This window comes from Eleutherodactylus coqui, chromosome 7, assembly GCF_035609145.1.
Source record: "Eleutherodactylus coqui strain aEleCoq1 chromosome 7, aEleCoq1.hap1, whole genome shotgun sequence".
NCBI classification, from domain to species: Eukaryota; Metazoa; Chordata; class Amphibia; order Anura; family Eleutherodactylidae; genus Eleutherodactylus; species Eleutherodactylus coqui.
Window position 1 is genome coordinate 165,654,195 of NC_089843.1, and position 15,943 is coordinate 165,670,137.

Here is a 15,943-nt window from a genome sequence, read left to right on the forward strand (position 1 = left end):
ACTGTAGCACAGCGGAAGATAGCGTGATACCGCTTCCCCGCCAGCCGCGTCATATGATGCAGCCAGCGCGTCGTGTGACGCTGTGGGCGTGTCATATGACGCGGCATGCGGGACGGAAGACTCCGGATCCGGAGGTAAGTATTGGGGTCTCTGGGGGGCGCCGTCACGGCCATGTGCAGCCGACCTAAGCCAATAGGATTTGGGGGGGGGGGTTACACACGTAAATATGCTGCACAAAAAGCCTGCGGATAAATATGGCGCGGCGACCGCAGATTCAGGCCCACAAATATGCTGTGTATTCACGGACCGTAAAACACATGCGCCCATGTGATTGTACCCCGAGGCCCCCTTCACACCGGCGTATGTGTACTTGTGGAATAATAATGATTTTTTTTTGCGCAGTGATTTACTGTATTTTTTGCGCCCAGCTCATGTTTATTTGCGCTCATTAGCTAATGGCTAATTAGTGTAATGAGTTCCACAATTGCGCAGTGTTTCTCGCACCTTTTACATTATAACGCACGTATTTGCGCCTCCCATTGACGTCTATGGGGACTGTGGGTGCAGAAAAGCGCAGGAATACAGAGCAGGCCGCGTTTTGTTTTGTGTGACCGATATGCGAAGGAAAAATACGTGAACGAACCCATCACAATCACTGGGCTCTATCCTCTGCGTGTGGCGTACGCAAATTTTGAAGGGGGTCTTAGGCCGGTGTCACACAGGTGTAAGCGGATTTACACGTGTATCTGCGCCACATATGTGCGCACGCATGTACGTGTTTTACTCCACTTCAAACTGTGTGCGCAAAAAACACAACCGTTGACTTCAATGAGTTCCTTCACGTAAGCGTATTTTGCACGCGCATTTCATTCTCGCAAAATAATACACAGCACGCTCTTTTTTTCTGCATTTGCGCAGGTAAAGCGGACATATTGAGCTAATTACAATGAATAGTTGCATGGTTTTTTTTGTGCGCAAAAAGCATAATGAAACACGCAGAAGCCCGCTGTGTAAATACGCGGCACAAAGGGGACCGCGGGACTCCGGCTCTAAGGACAGATTTTAAGGACCATTTTCTATATTCCACACATTTGGTGTAAGTTTTTGCCATTGCTACACCATCAAGGACCGCAGTAGTTCACCGGAGCGCAGGGAGTCGCACGCAACTGTGGGGGGAGTTTACTGATGGCGCCAAAATGTACACAAAAGGCCAGATCTCTGTGGGACGACCAGTGTTCGCTTCCATTTCCCAGACCTGCAGGGTTCTGTACACACCGGGTCCAAGTGCTGCAGCAGCACCCCAGTTGACTATAATGAGGGCCAGCCAGCTTCTGCCACGCCGACCGAAATGTTCCGTGACGCAGCAGTACGGCACGCTGCGCTATTTTGTCCGTGATTTCGTGCCAGTTCTGTGTAAGTGGCTAAAATGGAGCCTCCAACATAGATGTGAACGTATCGGTAAAATGCTGCGAGACGTGCGCAGTGCGGGGGCTTAAACGCATGGGTATGTTTTTGTCGTAACGGGACAGAATAGAACCATTACGTGCAGAAAGGTCGGCCCATACCTATGTTCCCACTGTCTTTTTCGAACTCCTGCCCTATGGCGTGGAGTTTGAACGGCACGGGGAGAAAAAGGAAAAAATACGTTCATCCGCAAATGCCCTCCATGGCGGCGAGCGTAGTTGCGCATATGGCCGTGTGAAGCTGCGCTGACTCTTTTTTGTAATTCCCCGCTCTGTTTCATGAAATGGATTGTGTATGGACAGTGCTTCATATGCTGCCTATACCAATATACAGGGCTTACGCTGTGTGGTATGCAGAGAAATAAACCCAGGACCACGACCGATCAGCTGAACGGGCGCATGCCGTCAGTGCCGCAAATACACAGAGGTCGGAGCGGAAGTCTCTGCGCCAACCTCTGTAGTGGCCGGCGTTTGTAACTGCAGACACAGCTTGTGTTGATTTCAATGAGAGCCGTGCCTGTAGTTACAAGCAACGGCCACTACACAGAGGTCAGCGCAGAGACTTCCGCTCCGACCTCTATGTGTTTGCGGTGCTGAAGCTTACTACGTGGACCTTGAAACTAATAATGTTTAAAATGTAACTTTTATTACTAGTGGGTAAAATAAAGAAGAACAAACACATACATATATTATATAAGATGGGAAGACGTTAGAAAGATATGCTCTAATTGATGCCACTTTAGTGAATGGATGAGGACCAATCAAGTTGAGTGACAAAGATTACACTCGACTATTATATATTATTAGTCCTGAATTAACAAAAAGTAATGAATATTTCCAAAATTATTGCGCAGGTGTCATCCTGGTGGTAAGGGATGACATATTAAAAAAGATCTGAGCGATAGTGTGACCCTACGCGTTTCCCCCACTAGGTGGGTTGCTCAGGGGTTAAGATAAAATGATTCCAGCAAGAGATAATGAAACTGGATAGTGGCTTCGAAAAATACGTCAGAATATCTGATATTCCACATAGATGATAGGGAATATAAGGTAAGAATCTACTCTCCTAGATGGATTAAGACCAGGATTGTAGTTCCTGGTCAAAGTTGCGCCGTTAAATTTTGTTCCATAAGAAACTAGCTAGAGTCTTTAATAAATATAAGATGACCTAACCAGTACCTACTGGAGCTCTAACTAGGTTAAGATATCCCCAATTAATACTAATGCCCTCTGATAGAGATTCAATAAGGAAATAGAAACAAAATAAATGAAAAAAACGGCGGCATGTCAGTCCTAGTGTGCAATAACTTTTTTATTTTTCTGTCGACGTAGTTCAGCGAGGGCTCATTTTTTTGTGGGATGTCCTGTAGTTTACGTTAGTAAGAAAAAATCGACAACATTCGAAAATAAATCTCTGAAAGCTGCATGGTTAGCACCGATCCCAGTTTCATCAGCACTGCACCCAGCACCTACTCACTATCTACGCTAGAACCAACGACAGAGGAAGAAGTCTCCATGCTCCTTTCCGCTGCCCGCCCCACCACCTGCGCTAGCGACCCTCTCACCTCCTCCGGTCCCTTTTCCCAGCTCTCATTACTCACCTCACTACAATCTGCAACCTCTCCCTAACCTCAGGCACTTTTCCCTCCTCATTCAAACACTCCATTATATCCCCTCTGCTTAAAAAAACCAACCCTGGACCCAACTGATGCTGCCAACTACCGACCCGTCTCAAACCTCCCCTTCATCTCCAAATTACTGGAACGCCTGGTCTACTCCCGCCTTACTCGGCTTCTCTCTGACAACTCGCTCCTCGACAACCTCCAGTCTGGTTTCCGCTCTACACTCGACCGAAACTGCCCTTACAAAACTAACAAATGACCTGAAGTCGAGAGGTGATTACACCCTACTAATCCTCCTTGACCTGTCTGCTGCATTTGACACTGTCGACCATACCCTCCTTCTCACTATGCTCCGCTCTTTTGGTCTAAAGGATACTGCTCTCTCCTGGTTCTCCTCCTACCTCTCTGGCCGCTCTTTCAGTGTTTCCTTTGCTGGTTCTATCTCTGCTCCACTTCCTCTCGCTGTTGGGGTACCCCAGGGCTCGGTCCTTGGTCCCCTTCTTTTCTCTATCTATACTGCTTCAATTGGACAAACCATCCACAGATTCGGCCTCCAATACCATCTCTACGCTGATGACACCCAACTATACACCTCCTCTCGTGAGATCTCTGGACCATTCCTCCAAAATATCACCGACTGTCTGTCCGCTGTCTCTAACACTATGTCCTCCCTTTTTCTCAAACTAAACCTCTCTAAAACTGACCTCCTTGTCTTTCCACCTTCTAACCGACCTCCCCTCAACATCTCCATTCCAGTGTCTGGCACCATCATAACCCCCAGACGGCATGCCCGATGCCTTGGGGTCACACTGGACTCTGACCTCTCCTTTGCCCCCCATATCCAATCTCTGGCCCAAACATGCCACATGCACCTCAGAAATATTGCTAAAATACGTCCATTCCTAACCACGGACACGCTAAAGACGCTCGTGGTTGCCCTAATCCACTTCTGGCTTGACTACTGCAACTTGCTACTCATTGGCCTCCCCCGCACTAGACTCTCTCCGCTCCAATCCATACTAAATGCAGCAGCTAGACTCATTTTTCTATCCAGTCGTTATTCAGATGCCTCTGCATTATGCCAGTCGCTGCATTGGCTGCCCATCCACTGCAGAACTAAGTTTAAACTCCTCTACCTCACTTACAAAGCTCTGCATGGCGCTGCGCCACCATACATCGCCTCCCTACTGTCAGTATACCACCCAGCCCGCTCACTCCGATCGGCTAACACACTCAGACTAAACACCCCTGTAATACGAACCTCACATGCTCGCCTACAGGACTTCACCAGAGCAGCACCCATCCTCTGGAATGCTCTACCCCAAGGCATCCGGACAATTCCCGATGCACAAAATTTCAGATGTGCCTTAAAAACGCACCTCTTCAGGGAAGCATACCAAATCTTCTGACCTAGTCCCTCGCCCCTCCCTATGGTGCTCCACCCTGTTTGCCTTCTAATAAATGATCTGAAGATGAAATTTCCTATTGCCTGTGTTCCCCAACCCCTGCACCTCCTGTACCACCCTCAGCCCATTTGTGTCTAACCCAATGTATCTCACATTGTATTGTTTTGCATTTATCCATGCCTGAAAGCGCTGCGGAATACGTTAGCGCTATACAAATAAAGATTATTATATTATTATTATTACTAATTCGGAATACGTACGACTTTTTGATCGCTTTTTTATTGCGTTTTTTTCTGGGAGACAGGGTGATCGAAAAAAAGTGCATTTCTGGCGTTCTTTCTTTTTCTTTCGGACGACGTTCATCTTGCGGGGTAAATAATGTGCTACTTTGATAGATCAGACTTTTACGGACGCGGCGATACCAAATATGTATTTTTATTTTATGATTTTGATTTTTAATTACAGATATGGCAAAAGTGGTGTCATTTAAACTTTTATTACTTTTTTTTTTTACATCTCCCACGGAACTGCTCCCAGATGACTCAGAAAGTAGTCCGCAAAGATGTCCCTGACTCGGAGACCGGATGATGCTGGTCCGCCGTGCAGCGTGCGGTCATCCACTTCTGAAGGGAAAGTTGCAGATTGAGCCTCTTCTGCATTCCAACCTGCATCCTTGGCCTGGCAAAAAATGTGCAGGACCATGGAGGCTCCAATAACCACACACATGTTCTCATGTTCCATCTGAAGTGTGCTCTGGAAAACTGTCCATTTGCTGATGAGAATGCCAAAAGCACACTTGACAAATCTGGGCATGTGTAGTGGCCCAGCACATCATCCTGGTCCCCTCCGTGGATGTCATGTATGTTTGTCTTATGTGGATCCACTGTGCAAAAAATCTGTCTTGTCTTTTTCAGTGTGTGTGTGTTGCACAGCTGCGGCGCTTGAGAGGTTAACTTTAATAAAATCATAGTCTGCATATAAATGTGTTATGCCACGTGATATGAGAGAGGGTATAAATAGGAGTGAATAAGAGCGGTAAGGGGTGTGAATTCCATCTTCTGGAGTAGCAGGTCTTCCACCTTGTCTGCCACCTAACACAGAGCCACATGGAAACACCTTCAGCTTCTTTGTTGTGAAGATGTAAGCGGGGGAGAGATTTCCCGTTGTGTCTGAATTCTGGATGTGAGTGGAGTGACCCCAATAGTGAGAGAGCATTTGTAAGTAATTCTTCAAGACAAGGCCAGTGCAGAGGTACTAATTAGAGATGAGCGAACGTGTTCTTCCGAGCTTGATATTCGTGCGAATATTAGGGTGTTCGGGATGTTCGTTATTCATAACGAACACCATGCGATGTTCTGGTTATTTTCACTTCCTTCCCTGAGACGTTAGCGCGCTTTTCTGGCCAATTGAAAGACAGGGAAGGCATTACAACTTCCCCCTGTGACGTTCAAGCCCTATACCACCCCCCTGCTGTGAGTGGCTGGGAAGATCAGGTGTCACCCGAACATAAAAGTCGGCCCCTCCCGCGGCTCGCCTCAGATGCGGTGTGAGTTAGATGAGGGACAGTGCTGTTTGTACCAGAGCTGCTGTAGGGAAAGAATTGGTAGTTAGTGTAGGCTTCAAGACCCCCCAAAGGTCCTTATTAGGGCCACTGATAGCTGTGTGTTGGCTGCTGTTAGCAGTGGCAATTTTTTTTTTCTCAAAATCGCCTCTGCAGACCGTTGCACCTGGCATTAGGGACAGAAGTGCTGCATAGGCAGGGAGAGTGTTAGGAGTGAGTGTAGCCTTCAAGAACCTCAACGGTCCTTTCTAGGGCCATATTTATCCGTGTGCAGTACTGTCCAGGCTGCTGTTAGCTGTGCTGCATTTTTTTTTGCTTCTCAAAATCGCTTCTGCAGAGCATTGCACCCTCCATTGATACTGCAGGGAAAGAATTGTATAGGCAGGGCCACAACACAGTTATTATTCATTGAATATATGCAGTGCTGCCTTTTGCTTGTAAAACAAGTGAAAATAATTCTATTTGTCCGGCCTCTGTCCGTCCTAAGGGCGGTGGACACGTGTCGGCTGCGTGTGACACCTTTAAAAATCATACGCACCCAGCTACGTTTTACTCCTGGCTTCGCCATTTGCTTTCCTTAATTGGGAAAAAAAATACCTGCTCTGCCACAGTTAATAACTCTGCTACCCTCACGTTCTGTGACACATTAGCAGGGACACAGCACAGTTATTAAACTTCTCATGCTCATAGAATATACGCAGTGCTGCCTTTTGGTGCCAAAAAACGGAAAATAATTCTATTTGTCCGGCCTCTGTCCGTCCTAAGGGCGGTGGACACGTGTCGGCTGCGTGTGACACCTTTAAAAATCATACGCACCCAGCTACGTTTTACTCCTGGCTTCGCCATTTGCTTTCCTTAATTGGGAAAAAAAATACCTGCTCTGCCACAGTTAATAACTCTGCTACCCTCACGTTCTGTGACACATTAGCAGGAAAACAGCACAGTTATTAAACTTAGATTATTCATTCACTAGAGGCAGTGGGGCCTTTCGTTTTCAAAAAAGGGAAAAAATTATATTTGGCCTGCAGTCTTGCGCCAATTTATTTCCTGCCTGTGAAATCAAATCACTAGTAATACAGCATGCTGAGGGGTAGGGGTAGGCCTAGAGGACGTGGACGCGGCCGAGGACGCGGAGGGCCAAGTCAGGGTGTGGGCACAGGCCAAGCTCCTGATCCAGGTGTGTCGCAGCCGACTGCTGCGCGATTAGGAGAGAGGCACGTTTCTGGCGTCCCCACATTCATCGCCCAATTAATGGGTCCACGCGGGAGACGGTTATTAGAAAATGAGCAGTGTGAGCAGGTCCTGTCCTGGATGGCAGAAAGTGCTTCGAGCAACCTATCGTCTACCCGCAGTTCTGCGCCGTCCACTGCTGCCAATCCGAATCCTGTCTGCTGCTCCTTCCTCCCAGCCTCCTCACCCCACTACAATAACACCTGCTCAGGAGCGGGAGCACTCCCAGGAACTGTTCTCGGGCCCCTGCTTAGATTGGGCAGCAGCGGTTCCTCTCCCACCAGAGGAGTTTATCGTCACTGATGCCCAACCATTCGAAAGTTCCCGGGGTCCGGGGGAAGAGGCTGGGGACTTCCGCCAACTGTCTCAACAACTTTCTGTGGGTGAGGAGGACGATGACGATCGACACAGTTGTCTTGCAGTGAGGTAGTAGTAAGGGCAGTAAGTCCGAGGGAGCAGCGCACAGAGGATTCGGAGGAAGAGCAGCAGGACGATGAGGTGACTGACCCCACCTGGTGTGCAACGCTTACTCAGGAGGACAGGTCTTCAGAGGGGGAGTCAAGGGCATCAGCAGGGCAGGTTGCAAGAGGCAGTGCGGTGGCCAGGGGTAGAGGCAGGGCCAGACCGAATAATCCACCAAGTGTTTCCCAAAGCGCCCCCTCGCGCCATGCCACCCTGCAGAGGCCGAGGTGCTCCAAGGTCTGGCAGTTTTTCACAGAGACGCCTGACGACCGACGAACAGTGGTGTGCAACCTTTGTCGCGCAAAGCTCAGCCGGGGAGCCAACACCAACAGCCTCACCACCACCACCATGCGCAGACATATGATGGCCAAGCACCCCGCAAGGTGGGACGAAGGCCGTTCAGCGCCTCCGGTTTGCACCCCTGCCTCTCCCCCTGTGCCCCAACCTGCCACTGAGATGCAACCCCCCTCTCAGGACACAGGCACTACCGTCTCCTGGCCTGCACCCACACCCTCACCTCCGCTGTCCTCGGCCCCATCCAGCAGTGTAGTTCAGCGCACCGTCCAGCCGTCGCTTGCGCAACTGTTGGAGCGCAAGCGCAAGTACGCCGCCACGCACCTGCACGCTCAAACGTTAACCGTCCGCATAGCAAAATTCATCAGCCTTGAGATGCTGCCGTATAGGGTTGTGGAAACGGAGTCCTTCAAAAGTATCATGGAGGCGGCGGCCCCGCGCTACTCAGTTCCCAGTCGCCACTACTTTTCCCGATGTGCCGTCCCAGCCCTGCACGACCACGTCTCCCGCAACATTGTACGCGCCCTCACCAACGCGGTTACTGCCACGGTCCACTTAACTACGGACACGTGGACAAGCACAGGCGGGCAGGGCCACTACATCTCCCTGACGGCACATTGGGTGAATTTAGTGGAGGCTGGGACAGAGTCAGAGCCTGGGACCGCTCACGTCCTACCCACCCCCAGAATTGCGGGCCCCAGCTCGGTGGTGGTATCTGCGGAGGTGTATGCTTCCTCCACTAAAGCACCCTCCTCCTCCTCCTCCTCCTCCTCTGTCTCGCAATCAAGATGTGTTAGCAGCAGCATGTCGCCAGCAGTCGGTGTCGCGCGGTGTGGCAGCACAGCGGTGGGCAAGCGTCAGCAGGCCGTGCTGAAACTACTCAGCTTAGGCGATAAGAGGCACACGGCCCACGAACTGCTGCAGGGTCTGACACAGCAGACCGACCGCTGGCTTGCGCCGCTGAGCCTCCAACCGGGCATGGTCGTGTGTGACAACGGCCGTAACCTGGTGGCGGCTCTGCAGCTCGGCAGCCTCACGCACGTGCCATGCCTGGCCCACGTCTTTAATTTGGTGGTTCAGCGCTTTCTGAAAAGCTACCCACGCTTGTCAGACCTGCTCGTAAAGGCGCGCCGGCTCTGTGCACATTTTCGCAAGTCCCACACGGACGCTGCCACCCTGCGCACCCTGCAACATCACTTTAAGCTGCCAGTGCACCGACTGCTGTGCGACGTGCCCACACGGTGGAACTCTACGCTCCACATGTTGGCCAGGCTCTATGAACAACGTAGAGCTATAGTCGAATACCAACTCCAACATGGGCGGCGCAGTGGGAGTCAGCCTCCTCAATTCCTTTCAGAAGAGTGGGCCTGGTTGGCAGACATCTGCCATGTCCTTGGTAATTTTGAGGAGTCTACCCAGGTGGTGAGCGGCGATGCTACAATCATTAGCGTCACCATTCCTCTGCTATGCATCTTGAGAAATTCCCTGCAAACCATAAAGGCAGCTGCTTTGCGCTCGGAAACGGGGGCGGGGGAAGACAGTATGCCGCTGGATAGTCAGGGCACCCTCCTGTCTATTTCTCAGCGCGTACAGGAGGAGGAGGAGCATGAGGAGGATGAGGAGGAGGGGGAAGAGAAAGCTTGGGCCGCTGCTGACGGTACACCGGCTGATTGCCTGTCATCCTTTCAGCGTGTATGGCCTGAAGAGGAGGAGGAGGAGGATCCTGAAAGTGATCTTCCTAGTGACGACAGCCATGTGTTGCGTACAGGTACCCTGGCACACATGGCTGACTTCATGTTAGGATGCCTTTCTCGTGACCCTCGCGTTGCACGCATTCTGGCCACGACGGATTACTGGGTGTACACACTGCTCGATCCACGGTATAAGGAGAACCTGCCCACTCTGATTCCCGAAGAGGAAAGGGGTTCGAGAGTGTTGCTATACCACAGGACCCTTGCGGACAAGCTGATGGTAAAATTCCCAGCCGACAGCGCTAGTGGCAGAAGGCGCAGTACCGAGGGCAAGGTAGCAGGGGATGTGCGTAGATCGAGCAGCATGTACATCCCAGGCAGTGCAACAGTCTTTAAGGGCCTGGCCAGCTTTATGGCTCCCCACCAAGACTGTGTCACCGCTCCCCAGTCACGGCTGAGTCGGCGGGAGCACTGTAAAAGGATGGTGAGGGAGTACGTAGCGGATTGCACGACCATCCTTGGTGACGCCTCTGCCCCCTACAACTACTGGGTGTCGAAGCTGGACACGTGGCCTGAACTAGCGCTGTATGCCCTGGAGGTGCTTGCTTGTCCTGCGGCTAGCGTCTTGTCGGAGAGGGTGTTTAGTGCGGCTGGGGGAATCATCACAGATAAGCGTAGCCGCTTGTCAACCGACAGTGCCGACAGGCTAACACTCATCAAGATGAACAAAGGCTGGATTTCGCCAGACTTCTGTTCTCCACCAGCGGACAGCAGCGATACGTAAGCAATACGTAGGCTGCACCCGCGGATGGAAGCTACGTTCTCTCTCACCATCCAAAACGGGGACATTTCTGCTTCATTAATCTGTGTCTAATATTCCTCCTCCTCCTCCTGCTCCTCCTCCTGAAACCTCACGTAATCACGCTGAACGGGCAATTTTTCTTAGGGCCACAAGGCTCACTCAGATAATTTTTCTGAACAATTTTTATAAGTTTCAATGCGCTTAAAAGCGTTGGAACTTTAACTTGAACCAATTTTTCGTTACACTGGGCTGCCTCCAGGCCTAGTTACCACTTAAGCCACATTAACCAAAGCGGTTAATGGGTTTCACCTGCCCTCTTGGCTGGCCATGGCCAATTTTTGGGATGTACATTAGTACTGTTGATACAGCAATTTTTGTGGGCCCTCGCCTACAGTGTAATCAAATTAATTTTTAGCCCACCTGCATTACAGCTGACGTTACCTCAGCTGTGTTGGGCAATGCAATGGGATATTTTTATGTACCGCCGGTGGGTTCCAGGGAGCCACCCATGCTGTAGGTGCACACGGAGTTTTTAATACATGTGTCCACTTCTAAAGAACCCCAGTCTGACTGGGGCATGCAGTGTGGGCCGAAGCCCACCTGTATTACGCACGACATTACTACCTCAGCTGTGTTGGGCAATGCAATGGGATATTTCTATGTACCGCCGGTGGCTTCCTGGCACCCACCCAGGCAGTGGGTCCACAGGGAGTTTAACCTACATGTGTCCACTTGTAAAGAACCCCGGTCAGACTGGGGCATGCAGTGTGGGCCGAAGCCCACCTGTATTACGCACGACATTACTACCTCAGCTGTGTTGGGCAATGCAATGGGATATTTCTATGTACCGCCGGTGGCTTCCTGGCACCCACCCATGCTGTGGGTCCACAGGGAATTATAAATGCATCTGTTTCCACTTATAAAGAAACCCAGTCTGACTGGGGCATGCAGTGTGGGCCGAAACCCACCTGCATTAACCCTTTCCAGTCCACTGTGTGACCTGTGAAGACATTAGGGTTTAAGGCTGTACAGCTCCGTTGTTGGTAGACGTCCGTCGGGGTTCTCTTACTGTATATTGCCAGCCTCTCTGCTGTCGGAGCCTATCCTACGTGTCAGCTCATGCAGTACTGGCTTTAGCCAGCATATAGCGCCGTTGTATAACGGCAGAAAAAGAGTAAGCCCCCTAGGAAAACCATATACAAATTGGATTGGAAAGGGTTAAGCACAACATTACTACCTCAGCTGTGTTGGGCAATGCAATGGGATATTTCTATGTACCGCCGGTGGCTTCCTGGCACCCACCCATGCTGTAGGTGCACACGGAGTTTTTACTACATCTGTACACTTATAAAGAACCCCAGTCAGACTGGGGCATGCAGTGTGGGCCGAAGCCCACCTGCATTAAGCACGACATTACTACCTCAGCTGTGTTGGGCAATGCAATGGGATATTTCTGTGTACCGCCGGTGGGTTCCAGGGAGCCACCCATGCTGTGGGTCGACAGGGACTTCACAATAGGGAGTTGTACCTGCCTGTGTCTATGAATTAAAAAGCCCGGTCTGACTGGGGCATGCAGACACCTTGACAGAATGAATAGTGTGTGGCACATAGGTTCCCCATTGCTATGCCCACGTGTGCAGCTCCTGATGGCGGTGGCACAGGATTCTATTTCTCATTGCTTCTGTACAGCATTGTGGGCTATCGCTCCGCCACTTTTAAAGAGGGTCGCTGCCTAGCCGTGCCAACCTCTGCAGTGTGTGCCTGCGGTCCCTCGTCATGGCAGACGCAATTCTAAATAGACATGAGCGTGGTGTGGCATGAGGGCAGCTGAAGGCTGCCCAGGGACACTTTGGTGTGCGCTGTGGGGGGGAGGGGGTGCGGTTGGGCAGCATGTAACCCAGGAGAAGTGTCAGTGGAGTGTCATGCAGGCAGTGATTGTGCTTTGTTGGAGGTAGTGTGGTGCTTAGCAAAGGTATGCCATGCTAATGAGGGCTTTCAGAAGTAAAAGTTGTTGGGAGGGGGGGGGGCCACTCTTGCCGGTATTGTGGCTTAATAGTGGGACCTGTGAACTTGAGATGCAGCCCAACATGTAGTCCCTCGCCTGCCCTATCCGTTTCTGTGTCATTCCCATCACTTTCTTGAATTGCCCAGATTTTCACACATGAAAACCTTAGCGAGCATCGGCGAAATACAAAAATGCTCTGGTCGCCCATTGACTTCAATGGGGTTCGTTGTTCGAAACGAACCCTCGAGCATCGCGGGAAGTTCGTTCCGAATAACGAACACCCGAACATTTTGGTGTTCGCTCATCTCTAGTACTAATCAATTCTTTTACTGTCTAATTTTCCTACGCGGCTATCCAGAGCCAGGATCACCACGGAGAGGTACATCCTTTACTGTCACACCCACACATCTCTCAGTCAGGGTGAGGTACTGCAAGAAAATAGTCTTTATTACATTTGAAAGTCATTTGCCTGCACTGTAAAATCTCTGATTGAACTGCCTTGTATAATCTGTTCAAGTTTGCAAGTAAAAGTTCATATCGGGCCCTGGTATTAGTGTATCTTGACGCCACCATCTAGTACAGCTGCAGTGAGCAGTGACAGGCTGGTGACGCCCCCTGACCCTGATTGGCTGGCGAGATAGCTGCACAGCAGGCCCTGGAAGCTCAGTATGAATATACCCAGACGCCTGATGCTGTCCTCCCAACTGCTGCACTAAGTATTAATGTCCTCGTCTTCCTGCTGCTGTCCTCCCCGCTGCTTCACTAACTTTCCCAGGCTCCACGCGCTGCAGTTTTCTGTTCCCACTGATGCTGCAGTCGAACGCCGCTGATCGCCGATGTCCGTGTCGCTTGTGTCCCCTTGTGCGCGCCTGATCATTGCCGCTGGCCTTCTCTCCCCAGCGGCAGGACTGTCACCGCTGGGTGTTGCGGCGCTTCTGACGGCAGAGCACCGGATTGGACCACGCTCCCGGACACAGGCTTTCTGCAGCGTTGCGGCTGCCTGGTGAGTCCACATCACTGGCTGTCACAGCGGATTTGTCCCGGTCGGGCGCAGGATCAGCCCTCCGTCCCAGGCAGAGGCTGTAACTGTCCCGGCCCAGGGGGGAAGGGGACACAGTGTCACAGCCAGCCACTGCTGTTGCCTCTGTGCTGGCAGCCAATATGTGACAGTGACATCGCTGGGAAAGAGGGGCGACCTTCTGTGCCTGCGCCCTGAGCCTCCAGGGCGATCTATGGTTCTTATTGTAACCCCTTTTTTTCCCCCTATGTCTGCTTTGTGCCCCCCCCCCCCCCCCCCGATGATGTCCATCCAGTCTTGATAAGAGGTCGGAGCCATCACCAAAGTCATCAGACACTGCCAAAGGCCACTGCAGGTCTTATGATGATTCCAGAAATTGTACATTTCTCCATCAGAAATTCCAAGTGCAGCGATGCAAACGAATTCCCTGTAGCCAAGAAAGAAGCCAAACAGAAAAAAAAGTTGTGAAAATAGCACAACACTAATGAAAAACAGAACACTGGCTGCAAAGACACATTTGTGAGAAATGAAAATAAAGGACCCTACACTAAACAACAATCCTGCAGAAGACATTTATAAAATACAATTGATTTACATGAAGTAGGTCTATTAACATTGGAAATAAAGTGCTCTCACTAGTGTTTTAGTAATCATTGTATTTTTTTCTAATACTTTTGAGGTTTTGCGTTCATTTAGGTCATTTTATAGTTAACATTTTTATTTAATAATGATTAGTTATTGCATTTAAATCACTTTTTATCCCAATAGCAGAACAAATACTATACATGTTTGGTATCGTAATAATCGTACTGACCCATAGAATAAAATTATCATGTCATTTTCATTGCAGTTTTTGCGCTGTGAAACAAGACGCACTGAAAGATGGCAAAATTTATTTATTTTTTTTTCATTTTAGTCCACTTAGAATTTTTTCTAAGTTTTTCAGTACATTATATGGTACATTAAATAGCAGCATTGAAAAATACAACTCCTCCTGCAAAAAACAAGCCTTCATACAGCGACGTCGATGGATAAATAAAGGAGTTCCAATTTTTTTAAAGGGGGGAGGAAAAAGCGAAAATGGAAAAATAAAAAAGGGCCCCGTCATTTAAGGGTTTAAAAAGTATCATATCTACAAGATTACCTGGTATCTCTTACTGAGAACAATTACACCATTACAAACTAAATGGTAAATCATTGGGTAACAATATCATGGAAACAGACTTGGGGATTTTAGTTAAATGTAAGCTTAACTGGAGCAACCGGTGTCAGGCAGCTGCTGCCAAGGCAAATAGCATCATGGGGTGCATCAAAAGCAGTCTTGTGGCTCATGACCAGAACATTGTCCTTCCTCTTTACAAGTAACTGGTTAGACAACACATGGACTCCCTACACTACTCTGAAGCTTTTCAGCAGCGGGGATTTAAAATCCCCACCTACTGAATGAGCTGCATCTGACTGGCTGAGTGCCCAGCCAATCACGAGCAGCACTGCCCGTGATTAGCTGAGCGCTGCGACCAATTACAGGCAGTGCTCAGCTGTCATTCAATGAATGGCTGAGCACTGCCTGTGATTGGCTGAGCTCTCAGGGATTTTAAATCCCCGGCTGCTGAAAAGCTTCAGAGCAGTGCAGGGAGAAGACGGCTGCACGCTTCTTAGCCCCGGCAGCAGTGGACAGGTGAGTATATATTTTTAAATTTTTTTTACTACAGCTAGGGATGATTTTCAGGGAAGGGCTTATACCGGTATTTAAAGCCTTTTCCCAGGGGTGCAGGCATGCTATTGCTTTCAATGGGGCCTTTGGCCGCAGCAGCCCCGTTGAAATCAATAGGAAAGCTTTGCGATCCTCTGCCACACCTGTCACAGCTGTGGTAGGGTATTCTTTACTCCCCGCAGGGAGTTCCCTTGTCACTAAACACTGTGGCGGTGCTGTCACACTATTCAGCAATGACCCTCACTCGAGTATAAGCTGAGGGAGGCTTTTTCAGCATAAAAAAGGTGCTAAAAAAGTCGGCTTATACCCAAGTATGTACAGTATGTCTTTTTCGGCCGTACATACCATGTTCTCTATCGAGCCAGCAGTCTAAATATTATTTATTTTAAAGCACCATGTGGGCAATGCAAATGGACAATTGAGGTTTAACCCTTTTCAATCTACTGTCTGACCTCTGAAGACATTATGATTTAAGGCTGTACAGCTCCGATGTTGGAAGACATCCATCGGGGTTCTCTCACTGTATATTGCCAGCCTCTCTGCTGTCAGATCCTATTCAATGTGTCACCTCATGCAGTACTGGCTTTAGCCAGCAGATAGCGCCGTTGTATTAAGGCAGAAAAAGAGTAAGCTCCCTAGGAAAACCAGGATACAAATTGGATTGGAAAGGGTTAA